Source organism: Tenrec ecaudatus, chromosome 1, assembly GCF_050624435.1.
Source record: "Tenrec ecaudatus isolate mTenEca1 chromosome 1, mTenEca1.hap1, whole genome shotgun sequence".
Classification (NCBI taxonomy): domain Eukaryota; kingdom Metazoa; phylum Chordata; class Mammalia; order Afrosoricida; family Tenrecidae; genus Tenrec; species Tenrec ecaudatus.
In genome coordinates, this window is record NC_134530.1 from 117,492,125 (window position 1) to 117,504,813 (window position 12,689).

The window sequence follows — 12,689 nt, forward strand, 5'->3', positions numbered from 1 at the left end:
GTGTTATTGGGAAGGCCGACAGTTCAAAACCACCAGTCACTGTGTGGAAGAAATACGGGACTTTCTACACCCTTAAACATTAGTCTTGGGAACTCAATGGTCAGTTTTACCCTGTCCTATAGGGTCACTGTAAAAGTCTGAAAGCGAGTATAAAAGTCTATGGCATTGAACTTGTGTGTGGTTGGTGGGTGGGTTGGCTGGTTGGTTGGTTGGTTTGAGTAAGGTGTAGTTTTACTAATGTTTCAGCTGATTGATCAGGGATGTTAATGAGGCATTAACGCAGTCCCTTCCTTTTGATTGGATACTTAAATGTCATCTAGCCCTCTTGACTCCCTAGTGTCACTGCTTTTCTCTTAATTGTTCATTGGTCAGTTTTAGATAAATGTACTTGGTACTCTGTAAAAGCAACATATTTAAACATACGCCCTTCTATTCAGTTTTACCAGCTCTTTGCTACTTACAGAACTTTGGACTTACAGAAAATCCACTCTTGGAGTCCTGTGGCCTCCCTTGTTCAGAGCTCTAGGCTCTCCAGCTCCTGTCACGCAGAATCAGCTGCTTCTGAAAGATTCCATTCTTATCTCTGTAGCCCAAAGTCACAAGAATGACTCTACTCTGAGTTCCAGCTCTCTGTAACTTGGTCAAGGTGAGCCTTCCCTTGTGACCTTCGCTTTTCTCTGAAATTATAGTTTTGTGCTTATATATTCTTAGTTTTCATAGTAAGTATATGATCAAAGAAATTTTGGTTTAATGACAGTAAGTATGATTTTTATCATGTTCCACTGAAAGTGTGAGAGAGACTGGTAGAAATAGGGTGTTATTTTACATTAAGAACCAAAATTATAATAAAGAAATAACCTGCTTCCAAAATTGATTGTGACAAATATGAAGAATTTTGTATAAAGAGGGATAAATGAGTATCAATTGTTTTGTCATAACATCATGTTTCTGGGGAAGTGGGGAGGGAGGGGAAATGTGGAGCTGATATGATACCAAGGGCTGAAGTAGAAAGCAAATGTTTTGAGAATGATGAGGGCAACAAATGTACAAAAGTGCTTGACACGTGGATGGATGTATGGGTTATATTAAAAGTTGTACAATCCCCCAATAAAATGATTTTTAAAAATCATGTTTAAAAAATCATATTTCTTGTTTTTCTTCCATCCCCATGAACATTTTCTTTCTACTGACTCCAGAAAGCCAGACCTAACTCTGCTACTCACTGTTCTCACTGTAGTACTATTCCTCCACACATGTGGAACCAAAGTACTGACACAACCACATGGACCTGACAATAATAACAATCATATTTGGATTTCCCGTGGGATTACTCAGGAACTGAAACATAAAATGCTATCTTTGTACACCCTGACACCGACTGTTTCACTACAGATCTCAGTTTTACCAATTGTAGGAGGAGTTGTAAAATAGGATTTCTATTACAAAACTCCTTTTATAGTGGTTCAGGGACAATCAAAATCTGCTAGAAATTATGACATGCTCATTTCTGCATGACTCTACAGCACAGCGTCCTAGTTGCATCCAGTCCCTAGTATTTCTCATGGGTGGCTTGGCAGTTGTGACGGTTAGATTTTATTTCAACTGCACGTATCTGGATGAAGGTGGGACTGCAGCCCAACCTATGAATCAGGCCACAGCCTGATGAAACCTCCTTTGTGGGGTAGCTTTTTGAATAAGAGCAACATTGAGCAGTATCAAACTTTCACTTAATCTTTCTGCTGTATCTAGATCCCGTGCCTGGTTCATTGATCTCCTATTGCGTCACCTGCTAATTTCAGGAGTTTTCCACCAACTACCAACCTCAGATTCATTAAGCTTTAAACCCACCAGCCTGTGGTCCTCCTGCTCCATCCCCCTGCTTCTCATTTATCAGCTGCTGTAGCTACAGGGGTCAGGAAAAGCCTCCAGCTCACATCGAATCTACAGGCTTGAATTGGAAAGAATTCAGCTACTTCTACAACTGTGTAAGGAATTCCTTCATGTATATCTTTTACTATATACAGACACATACAAGCATCACTGATTTTGTTCTCAGGCTGACCCAATTTCGCACAGCAGCTATAACTATAACTTTGAATATCACTATCCACCTACAACGTTTTATATCCTCAGACTGCCCCCCAACTCTGTTAAGTATGGCTCCTCATCAAAAATAACATTCTGATGTTGTACATTCAAGAATGTTGCTTCCCCTCTTCTTTCTCCTCTTCTCAAACCTTTTTCTCTGTCTCTTTTATTTGCTCTTTTCCCTGTCTTTGCCTGTACTGATTCTATGCCAGCTTCTGCTCTAGGCATGAAGTAGATCCATATGGATGTGAACTAATTTGGGTTTCATGGAGACAACTAGTAAAGTATTATGGCATGCCTTGGCAGTTAGGACAGATAATTAATTAATTAATAATTAATAAAGTGCATTAAAGTCTATAGTTTATTCATATTTTTTAAAATGCAAACATTTGTTGCTGAATGAGTGTTAGGAAGACACTATGGCAGTTACTTCCACGTGAGGAAGCTAGTGCCTAAGTTCTGCACCAAGTTCAGCCAGAACTGTCCTCACTAGGTTTCCGGCATTGTGGTGAGATGCGTCTAACTCATAGTGACCCTGGGTACGCCAGAATGTGACACAGCCTGGTCCTGTGCCATCCTCTCATGCTGCAGTGGTTGAGCACATTGTGGAAGCTGCTGTGTCCGTCCATTTCATTGAGGGCTTCTTCTTTTTCATTAATCCTCTACTTTGCCAAGAATGACGATTTTCTCCCAGGGCTGGTTACTCCTAATGATATGCACAATATAGGTACGATGAAGCCCTTCACAATCTATTTCCTTTTCTTTACATTTTCTATACTTAAGTTTGCATTTGAACTGAAACTATTGCCTGATATATTTTTCAGACTGTAAGGGCAATAAAGGCAATGATTGAACAGCCATAGAAAATATGCCTCCCTCAATTCAGTGCTCTAGATGCAACCGGAAAGTGGTAAGCATACTCCCTCCCCAGAGACATAAATAATCCATGGAAACAAAGGGAAAATGGGCCTGGAAAATAAATAAGAATATACACAAATATTTATCAACAAATACACAAAGCCAAGTAGGACATAAAGATTTATATAACATGCTCAATATGCATGACATTCAAAATTTTTTAGATAAATCATTTTATTGGGGGCTCTTGAATATATTGTAACTAATCATACACCATTATCTCAGGTGGACATGCACAGTTATAGGCACCAACAATTTCTAAGCATTATCTTTCTTCTTGGGTCCTTGGATATCAGCTCCTGTTTTTTTTTTTTTCTCTGTCACAATCCTATTTCTAAGGAACATTCTAGTTGCACTTCTTCCAAGAGACCTTTGTTGGTTCTTTTGGCAGCCATGGTAGTTTGACTATTCTTTGTCAGCACCATGATTCAAATGCAACAACTTTGATTTGCTCTTCTTTATTCAGTGTCCACCTTTCACATGCATATGAGTCCGCTGAAAATACCACTGCTTGGGTAATGTGCGCCTTAGTCCCCAAAGTAACCTCCTTCCTTTTCAATACCTTGAAGAGGTCTTGTACAGCGGATTTGCCCAATGCAATGCATCCTTCGGTCTCTTGATACTTCCCCCAAGAGTAGTGATTGAGGAGCTGAGCAAGACAAAGTCCTTGACAACTGTGTCTTTTCTGCATTTATCAGGTTGCCTGGTCATGCAGTTGGGAGGAGTTTGGTTTTCTTTATGTTGAGTTGTCATCCACACCGAAGGCTGCAATTCTTGATCTTCATCAGGGACTCATGTCCTTCTCAATTTCAGCAAACAAGATTGTATCATGTGCATCTCACAGTTTGAAATAAACTTTCCATCACTCCTGATGCCACATTCTTCTTCACATAATCCAGCTTCTAAGATGATTTTCCCTGGATCCAGATTGAATAAATAAAGTGAGAAGATACGATCCTGATTTTAAACCATGCAGTATTCCCTTGTTCTGTTTGCACAACAGCCTCTTGATCCATGCATAGGTTCCACATAAGCACAACGAATTGTTCTGGGATTCCCATTCTTCCCAAGACTATTCATAGTTGGTTAGGGTCCACCCAGCCAAGTGCCTTTGCATAGTCAATAAAATACAAGCAAACATCTTTTTTGGTGTACTCTGCCTTCAGACAAGATCCAGCTGAGATCCACTTCCTCTTCTGAATAGTCTCCATTTCTGACAGCTCCTGTCAATGTACTGCTGCAGCCATTGATGGATGATCATCAGCAAAACATTGTTTGTATGTGATATCAATGATAGTGTTCTATAATTTGAGCATTCTTTTTGGAATGGGTGCAAATATGGATCTCTTCCAGTCAGTTGGCCAAATAGCTGTCTTCCAAATTTCCTGGCATTGACAAGTGAGTGCTTCCAGTGCTTCATCATCTCGTTGAAACATTTCAATTGGTAGCCTATTAATTCCTGGAGTCTTGCTTTTGCCTAATACTCTGAGTGAAGCTTGTAACTTCTTCCTTCAGCGCCATTGGCTCTTCCTCAGAGGCTACCTCCTGAAATGCTGGAATGTCAACTAGTTCTTTTGGATACATTAACTGGATTCTTTCCATCTTCTTTTGATGTTTCCTACATCATTCAATATTTTGCCTATCGAATCTTTCACTGCTGTAACTGGGAGCTTAGATTCTTTTTCTTGACTTCTTTGAGTTTAAGATGTGATGAGTGTGCTCTTCCGTTTGGCTTCTTAACTCTAGGTGTTTGAACATTTCATTACACTATTTGACGAACTCACAGGTAAGGGGACTACTTTCTCTCTGGATATTAAGCTCATTTTGAAACAAAAAGCTTTAAAATATCATCCGTTGACTTTTGTTTAAAATATGTGACTTGTAGGCAGGAACTTCACACTTCATTTTCCCTTTAACATTTTGAAGGCAAATAATATTTACAAACTATGGAACAATAACTCCAGGAAAAGGTCTTTGAAATATGGGCCGCTGTATACATATTATTATTGATCTTTGAGGAGTGTGCGTTACATTCTAATGCTGTGGATTTTTTAAAAAAATGTTTTCCAAGAGATTATGTTTTTGAACTCTAGGTTCAGGAAACCATTACTTGGGGTGGGGGAGTATGGCTTTAAGCATTTCTGGCTGAGGCTTATATATAAGGGTTATGTGTGAGAAAGCATTAAAATTGGGGTTAGGGAGACATTCTATTACAAAGTGATCTTTTACTATGTTCTAACGTGTCAAATTCTTAGGAGCATTTATAAGCATTCTTCAAATTCATTCTTATTCAGTTGCTTTTGCTCACATATCTAGAGTTGATTTTAATTGAACTTTAAATATCTTTCATCTAGAGTTAAAACTCAAAACTTAAATGCAAAGTCTTTCATATGAATTCTTTTCAAGATATCACAGTTCCGGTTAGATATGAGGGTACATGACAACTCCTAAATTAGGAGTGCACAGCAAACATCATCAATTAGAGACATGCAAGATTTGAGCAGCAGGCATGATGTGATAAGGAAAGGACTCCGAGTTAGATAAAGTCAAGACAGTTGTAGGACATTGGGCAACTGAGTTTTTAATGTTCTCATCTATAAGATGTATACAAAAGTGAAATAGAATAATTTCTAATATCAATAGCCTAGCAGTAGATGTCTCTCCTTACTCTTCCTTTTTCTTCATGGAATCTTTAACACATATATTTGATAAATTCTCAGCCTTTAAACTCTGAACTAAGGGGAGATTAGATGAAATTCTAGCGCTATGTTCATGGACCCAAGCTATTCTGGAATCTGTAGGAAATTCCAGTATCTGTCTCAGCGGTGTGGAAATTGTTTGGTTTCCTTGGGAAAAGTGCAGATTTTCCATCATTGCAGCCCCGATCATTGGTGTTTGCCAGCTGCTGATGCTCGTCTATGCAACACATCTGGAAAACTCCTGCTCTGGAGCAGGGGTTGGCACACAAGAGATTGTGGGCCAAATGTGGTCTGCTGCTGCTTTTGCAAAGGAAGATTTATTGGGATGCATTCATCCCACTTGTTTACATCTTGTCTGTGGCTGCTTTGGATCGACAACACAGAGCGAAGCAGTTGTGACCGAGGCTGTACGATCTACAAAGACTAGCATACTTCCTATCTGAGCCTTTCCAGAAACGCCAGCAGGCCGGTTCTAGACTGTCTTGTGCTCTTTCAAAGGACTTCTGGCCTCACAAATGTCTGCTCTGTCAGAAGGCCTACATATTTTTTCAGTTACTGAAAACCATGAGCTCTGCACACCTGAAGACTTAACTAATGGAATTCAGGGAGCTATAGTGATGGTTTCTCACAGCATAGTGATTAAGGGGCCTCTTTACCTTGAACCCTAGCTCTTCAACTACTTCCTGACTGGGTAGCCTTGGACAAATTAGTCTGCTGTCATGCATCAAATACTGATTGATAATAGTAATTCTGGTCATGCAAGGGAGAGGCGCTCTGGCAGCAATGTTCGGTAAGCATCGCTTCAGATCACAGGGTGAAGATTCAAGCTCACCACTGCTTCGCTGGAGAAGGATGAGATTACTTGCTCCCACAAAGATGAACAGCCTTGGAAACCGCATAAAGCGTGACTCTGAGTCAGAATTGGCTTGATGGTTGTGGAATTTTTACCTTATCACATTGGGTTACTGTGAAAGTCTAAAGAATGAATACATTTTAAAGCACTTAGAAAATATCCTGGCATATAGGGAAACTTCAATTAGTAGCAGCTTCTGTCATTGCTATTATGAAAGAAAATGGAACTTTATGCATCCTTTGTTTTCTGAATCATTTTCCCTTCACATGTTTTCAAGATTTTTAGTTGGCACATGACTTCATTAAATGTACTTATTGTGGGTTTATACAGCAATGTAGCCACTTACTCTAGTTTGAAAGAATTTGATTACAAATATTTTTATCTCATGATTATCAAAAGCAAAGAGGAAGAATTGTGTTTTCATGGGGGAGAATCAGTATTAATGACAAATTAATAGGCTCTTACCCAAATTCTTTCTTTTCCTGCGGTCATTTGTGGGCCTAAAGAGGTTTTTCTGAAGTGGGAAAGAGATCAAAGTTTCTTTAAATCAGAAAATCCAGCGTATCATACTGGGGAATCTCTGTGGTCAAGCTGAGATTTCTATCCTGAATTGTTTGTTCTGTGTCTGATGAGCTACAGAAAAGTCTTAGGAAATGACAGGTTCTCTGTGTTCTGTCATAATGCTGTCTTAGTTGTAGAACCCTGCTGTCTAATAACATTTGGATGGCAAGCAGCAAGCACACGATGAAATACAGCAGGCTCCCTTCGTGACATGCACAAAGTAGACTCCACTTCACGCTCTTTCCCTTCATATCCAGAAAGGGCTAAGCCCAGTCTCACCCAACATTCTATCACCACTCTTTTCTTTTACCTCCTAGAAATGCAATAGTTTTAAAAGACAGCAGATCTGGATTCAAATCCTAGTTTTCTTTCTTAGAAACTGGGAGTGCAAGTGAGCTTCTAATTCCTCGTTTCTAAAACAGGAAAACAGTATAATACAAGTTTTGTGAACATGATTTGAAAACATATGGACAGGATCTCAATAAATTCCTTACACAGGTAAAGGTTTCATAGATGGTAGTGCTTTGTCTTCAACCCTACCGTACCCGCTGTTTCGCAAACGACATAATGAGAACTTGTCTTTATTTCATCCTTGAAGAATCGCTTCCTAAGAAATAAGAATCTGGGTCTGTTGGAGTTGTAACCTTCACTCACAGGGAACGCCATCAATAACGAATTAAAAGTACCTGGGGACAGGCCCAGCCTTTCCTTCAAAGGGCAGGGCAACCTTTAGCAGGGAGAGCTGGGAAGTGACTGATGGCCAGAACAATCACCCAGGCCAGGACCAAGTAATTGCTGCTGGGAGAAAGTGGCAAACAGTGGGAGAAAGTGTGTGATGTTAATGAGGTAATTAGCACTTAGACTAAAGTTGGTAGCTACATCCTGGCTCAGACAGAAGAAGTTGAAAGTGATAACAATGGCCAGGGGCACTTGTAAAGGGCTTTCAGGAAGATCTGCGTGAGTTAGAGAAAAGGAACTGGTAAATTAGTGAGGGTACATACATGGTTGAAGAAAAGGAAAGCCCATAACCATGGTGTTTGTGTTAGACTAGAGAAACAAACCCATGGACACACATATGTGTATAAGAAAGAGATTTATATACAAGAGCAACTGAACATGGAGAAAGCATCCCAGCCCAGTCCAGATCAAATCCATGAGTCCGATATTAGCCTATATTTCCGATACCAATCTATAAAGTCCTCTTCAGGCTCACGAAACACATGCAATGATGCCAAATGCAGAAGATCACAGGCCAGTGGGTAGGAAATCTTTGGATCCAGTGTCACTGGAAACATCTCAGCGTTTGCAGGGGTCTCTCTGTGGCTTCTCCGACTTCCAAGGTCTGGCTGCATTCATGCGGCTTTTCTTCTGCAATGTCTCTCAGGGAGTAGCAGAGAGAGGTGTCTTCTGCCTCCAAGGAGGAAGTACCAGATTTCCCAGAATTCTCAGCAGAAGGCCATGCCCACAGAAGTCTCATTGGCTCTCTCCAGATTGACAGCCTAGACTCCACCCCTACACTCTTAACCCTTAAATTGACACCAGATGAGGTGATGACCACAGTATTGGACATCATAAGTGGAGCACTCAGGAGAGCACTCACCTGTGAACCAGAGTTGGCAGTTCCAATTCACCTAACCCTCACTCAAAGAGAAAGAAGAAGGGCCTAGTGACCTACTTGGAAAAGGTCACAGCTCTGGAAACCTTAGGGGGTACAGTTCTCAGAAATACATGGGATTGTCACGAGTTGGACTAGATGCAATAGGCACTGGTTAGCCCTGGTATTATTATTTTAAAAAATCATTTTTTGGCGCTCATACAACTATCACAATGCATGCATACATCAATTGTGTAAAGCACATCCATACAATCGTTGCCCTCATCATTCTCAAAACTCGCTTTCTGCTTGCATTCCTGGAATCAGTTCCTCGTTTTCCTTTTTCCCCTCTCCCTCCTTCCCTGCTCCCCCCACTCTCATGAACCCTTAATAATTTATAAATTATTATTTTATTTTACCTTTCACTACCCAGCATCTCCCTTCACCCACTTTTCTGTTACCCATTCCCCAGGGAGGAGGTTACATGTAGATCCTTGTGATCGGTTCCCTCTTTCTACCCGCCCCGCCTTCCCTCCCGGTATCGCCACTCTCACCACTGATCCTGAGGGCTTCATCTAAGTATTATTTTTTTAACTGCCATCCAGTGAGTTCTCATACAAAGCCTCCCTAAGAGCAACAAACAAATAAAACAAACTAAACTTAGCCACACCAAGCACTGTTCCACAGGCAGCTCCTGGCCTTGTTTCGGCTGTTGATATCATCTCTTCCCACAGATGTAGTCAATTTGATTCTTATGTATTCCATCTGGCAACGTCCATGCATACACTCACCACTTATGTTGCTGAAAAATATATTTTTAATGAAGAAGTCTTTGGTCTTGCAAAATTCTATCATAGGCTCTCCATTTATATGAGTAAGGTTTTATTTCCAACATCGCTTCCTCCTCTTTGTTTCCAACTATTGTATGCCAATCACCAATAATTATCCATTTATCTTGGTTGAATGAGCAATTATAGACTGAAGAAGTTGGTAGCATTCTTCAATTTCTTCATTAGCTTTTGTGATTGGTATGTAAATTTGAGTAATAGTTGTGTTAACAATATTTCTTGTAGGCATATAGGTATTATCCTGTGACAGACAGCATTGTACTTCAAGATAGATCTTCAAGTGTTCTTTTTGAAAATGAATATGACACCACTTCTCTTGAATTTGTCATTCTTGGCACAGTAAACCATATAATTTTCTGATTCAAAACAGCCAATACCAGTCCATTTTAGTTGCTAATACCTTGAATATTCATCTTTCTGGTCTAATTTCATTTTTGAGGATTTCCAATTTTCCTACATACATACACCTTACACACTATGTTCCAATTAATTAATAATGTATATTTGCAGCTATTTCTCTTCATCTTGAGTCAATTCCCATAAGCAAATGAGGGCCCTCCATCATTATTGGTGGCTCCGCTTTGACAAGGATGTCCTTCCTTATTTGCATTCTGAGTGCCTTCCAACCCGAGTGGCTCATCCTCCGGCCCTGTATCTGGAAATGCTTTAGTGCTATCTGTATTGTTTTCAGTGGCTAACCCCTCAGAAGGGACAGCCTATCTACTCCTTCTTTGTAGTCTGTGCCTACTCGTGAGGCTCAGCTGAAACTTGTTCATTTTGGGTGGACCTGCTGGTATTTGAAATACCGGTGACATAGCTTCTAGTATCACAACACCATGCAAGCCATCACAGTAACAAACTGACAAGCAAATGGTGTATCATGGTATTACACGTTCATTGGCATGAATAATTCAGGACAACTTGCAAAGGTACAAAAACAAATGTTACTAGGACAGTGTGATCTTAGTTACACCTGACTAGTGCTTACTGGATACTCTATAAACTCTTGTGAATCTTTTAAAAAAGAGTTTAAATTGATGATTAAAACTTGAAGTCAGATGGTTCCCAGCTATCAGGAAGAATAGCATCTGGAGTCTTAAAGGCTTGTCTTCAAACAAGGTGATAGCTAAGTCCACACAGAAGAAGCACAAGGATCATAAATAATAAAATCCAAGACTGGGGTCAGGAACGGTATTAAAACTTAATTTTGAGAAATCAGTTTGCAGAAAACTATGAATGACAACGAGAGCCCAAAATTCACATGCAGAGTCCCCACTTGGATCAAACCTCCAGTGAATTCCCTCTGACCATTGACCAGGGAGTTGAAAAGTCTTACTTACTCTCAGATGGGGTACATTGGAAAATGGACGAATGCAAATGTAGTAAGGTCACAATTTAACACTTCATCCTTTGTTCTCCCATTGCAATTTATTCTAGTTCAATTTTCTACTATCTTTTCAACTGAGGTTTTTCTGTGTTTTATGTTGTTATTGTTACTGTTTTGTTTTTTTTTAATCTATTTGCTTTAGCATTTTTTCTATACATGAAATCCAGGATAGGTGATCTACAGAGATACTAACTAGATTAGCAGTTTCTTGGGTTTATGGCAGGGGAGGTGGGGGGAAAGGGACTAATAATAATTAGTATAAGGAAAATAAGGTGTTCTAAAATCAATTGTAGTTATGATCACACAACTCTTCTGATATGTTTAAATTATTGAACTGTAGGACATGTGCATTATATATCAATAAAGCTATTTAAATTAATTAAAAGATTTGAACAGAAATAAAAATCTAGGGCAGCAATATTTTTATATTATTAATTTTAGCAGATTTTCGCGTGGTTTTATAGGGACTGTCCATCAAAGTTCTACCAGAACTTTGTAAATACATGGCATAGAATAATTAAGGATACCCAAACTAAAATCTTTGAGACTATTCAAAATCATAACAATCCTATCAGACAAAGGAGGACTGAGCCCACAGGGTTTCCAAGGCCACAATCTTTATCACGGGAGCCCCGAGAGTTGGTTAAGCATTGGGCTGCTAACTAGAAAGTCTTTGGTTTAAACCCACCAGCCCCTCCTTGGGAGAAAGATGAGGCAGTCTGCTCCCATAAAGGTTTACAGCCCGGGAGCTGTTCTCCTCTGTCCCGTAGAGCACAAATAGACACAATCTACTTGTGAGCACTTGGGAATCAATATAGAAGCAGACTGGTACAACCTTTTCGTTAGTCACCAGATGGTGTACCATTGTGCTACCCCAACCCACCCACTACCATAATCAATTCCAATTCATAGTGACCCTATGTAGAGGTCCGGCAACTATAAATCTTTATGGGTCAGATATTCTCAGCATTGTCCAGTGGATTGATAGGTGGGTTTGAATTGCCTACCTTCAATTAGCAGCCCACAGTGCCAACAAACAAACAAACAAACAAACACAAACTAATTGCCATCGAGTCAATCTGACTCATAGGGATCCTGTAGGACAGGCTAGGACTACCCCGGGGGTTTCCAAGATTGGAAGTCCTTATAAGAGTAGAATATAATTTTTCTCACATGGAGCATCTGGTGTTTTCAAATGATGGCCTTGGACTTAGCATGATAACCACTATGCTGCCAGGGATCCTTAATTAAGTATAAAAGGTTTAAATATGTTTCATCCAATAAGGAACATGGAATGTGCTTGAATTAATGTATTTTCAGGGTGTTTTTTTCCCCCCTATTTGAAACCAGCCCGAGCTTCAAGAGCACTGAGGGGCAGCTTCAATGTTTCTTTTCCTCCTTTTACGACCACCCAGACCAGTGTTTTGATCTGATGGGAAAGGGAACTGGAGGGTGTGGTTTCAGTTTTAATTTCCACCTGCTCTTGCTGTAATTAATTAAAATTTTAAACTTAATCTTTAAAAGAAGGATTTAAACTTCAGGAGACAAAGTTGAGTAGGTTGACTTGACCAAAGTTGGTGTGACCAAGAGTTTTTAAAACCAATTGTCCCTAATTTATTCTAGGATCTTTTTTCCTAAAAAGTGTTTATATTCAATTTGTCATGAACAAGAATCAATGAGGCTGCCTGTTTAGATGTAGGAACATCGTAGGAACATTCATAAAGCATGTCAATGAAACAGC

The 12,689-nt window shown here is 39.7% G+C and overlaps 1 non-coding gene across 1 annotated transcript; it reads right to left on the reverse strand.

The window, feature by feature from the left end:
• Nucleotides 1–12,282: 12,282 nt before the first annotated feature.
• On the reverse strand, nt 12,283–12,402 carry LOC142437792 (small nucleolar RNA SNORA61). The gene has a single exon (XR_012782312.1). It is a non-coding gene; the product is annotated as a small nucleolar RNA SNORA61 (small nucleolar RNA).
• Between the last annotated feature and the right edge of the window lie 287 nt (nt 12,403–12,689).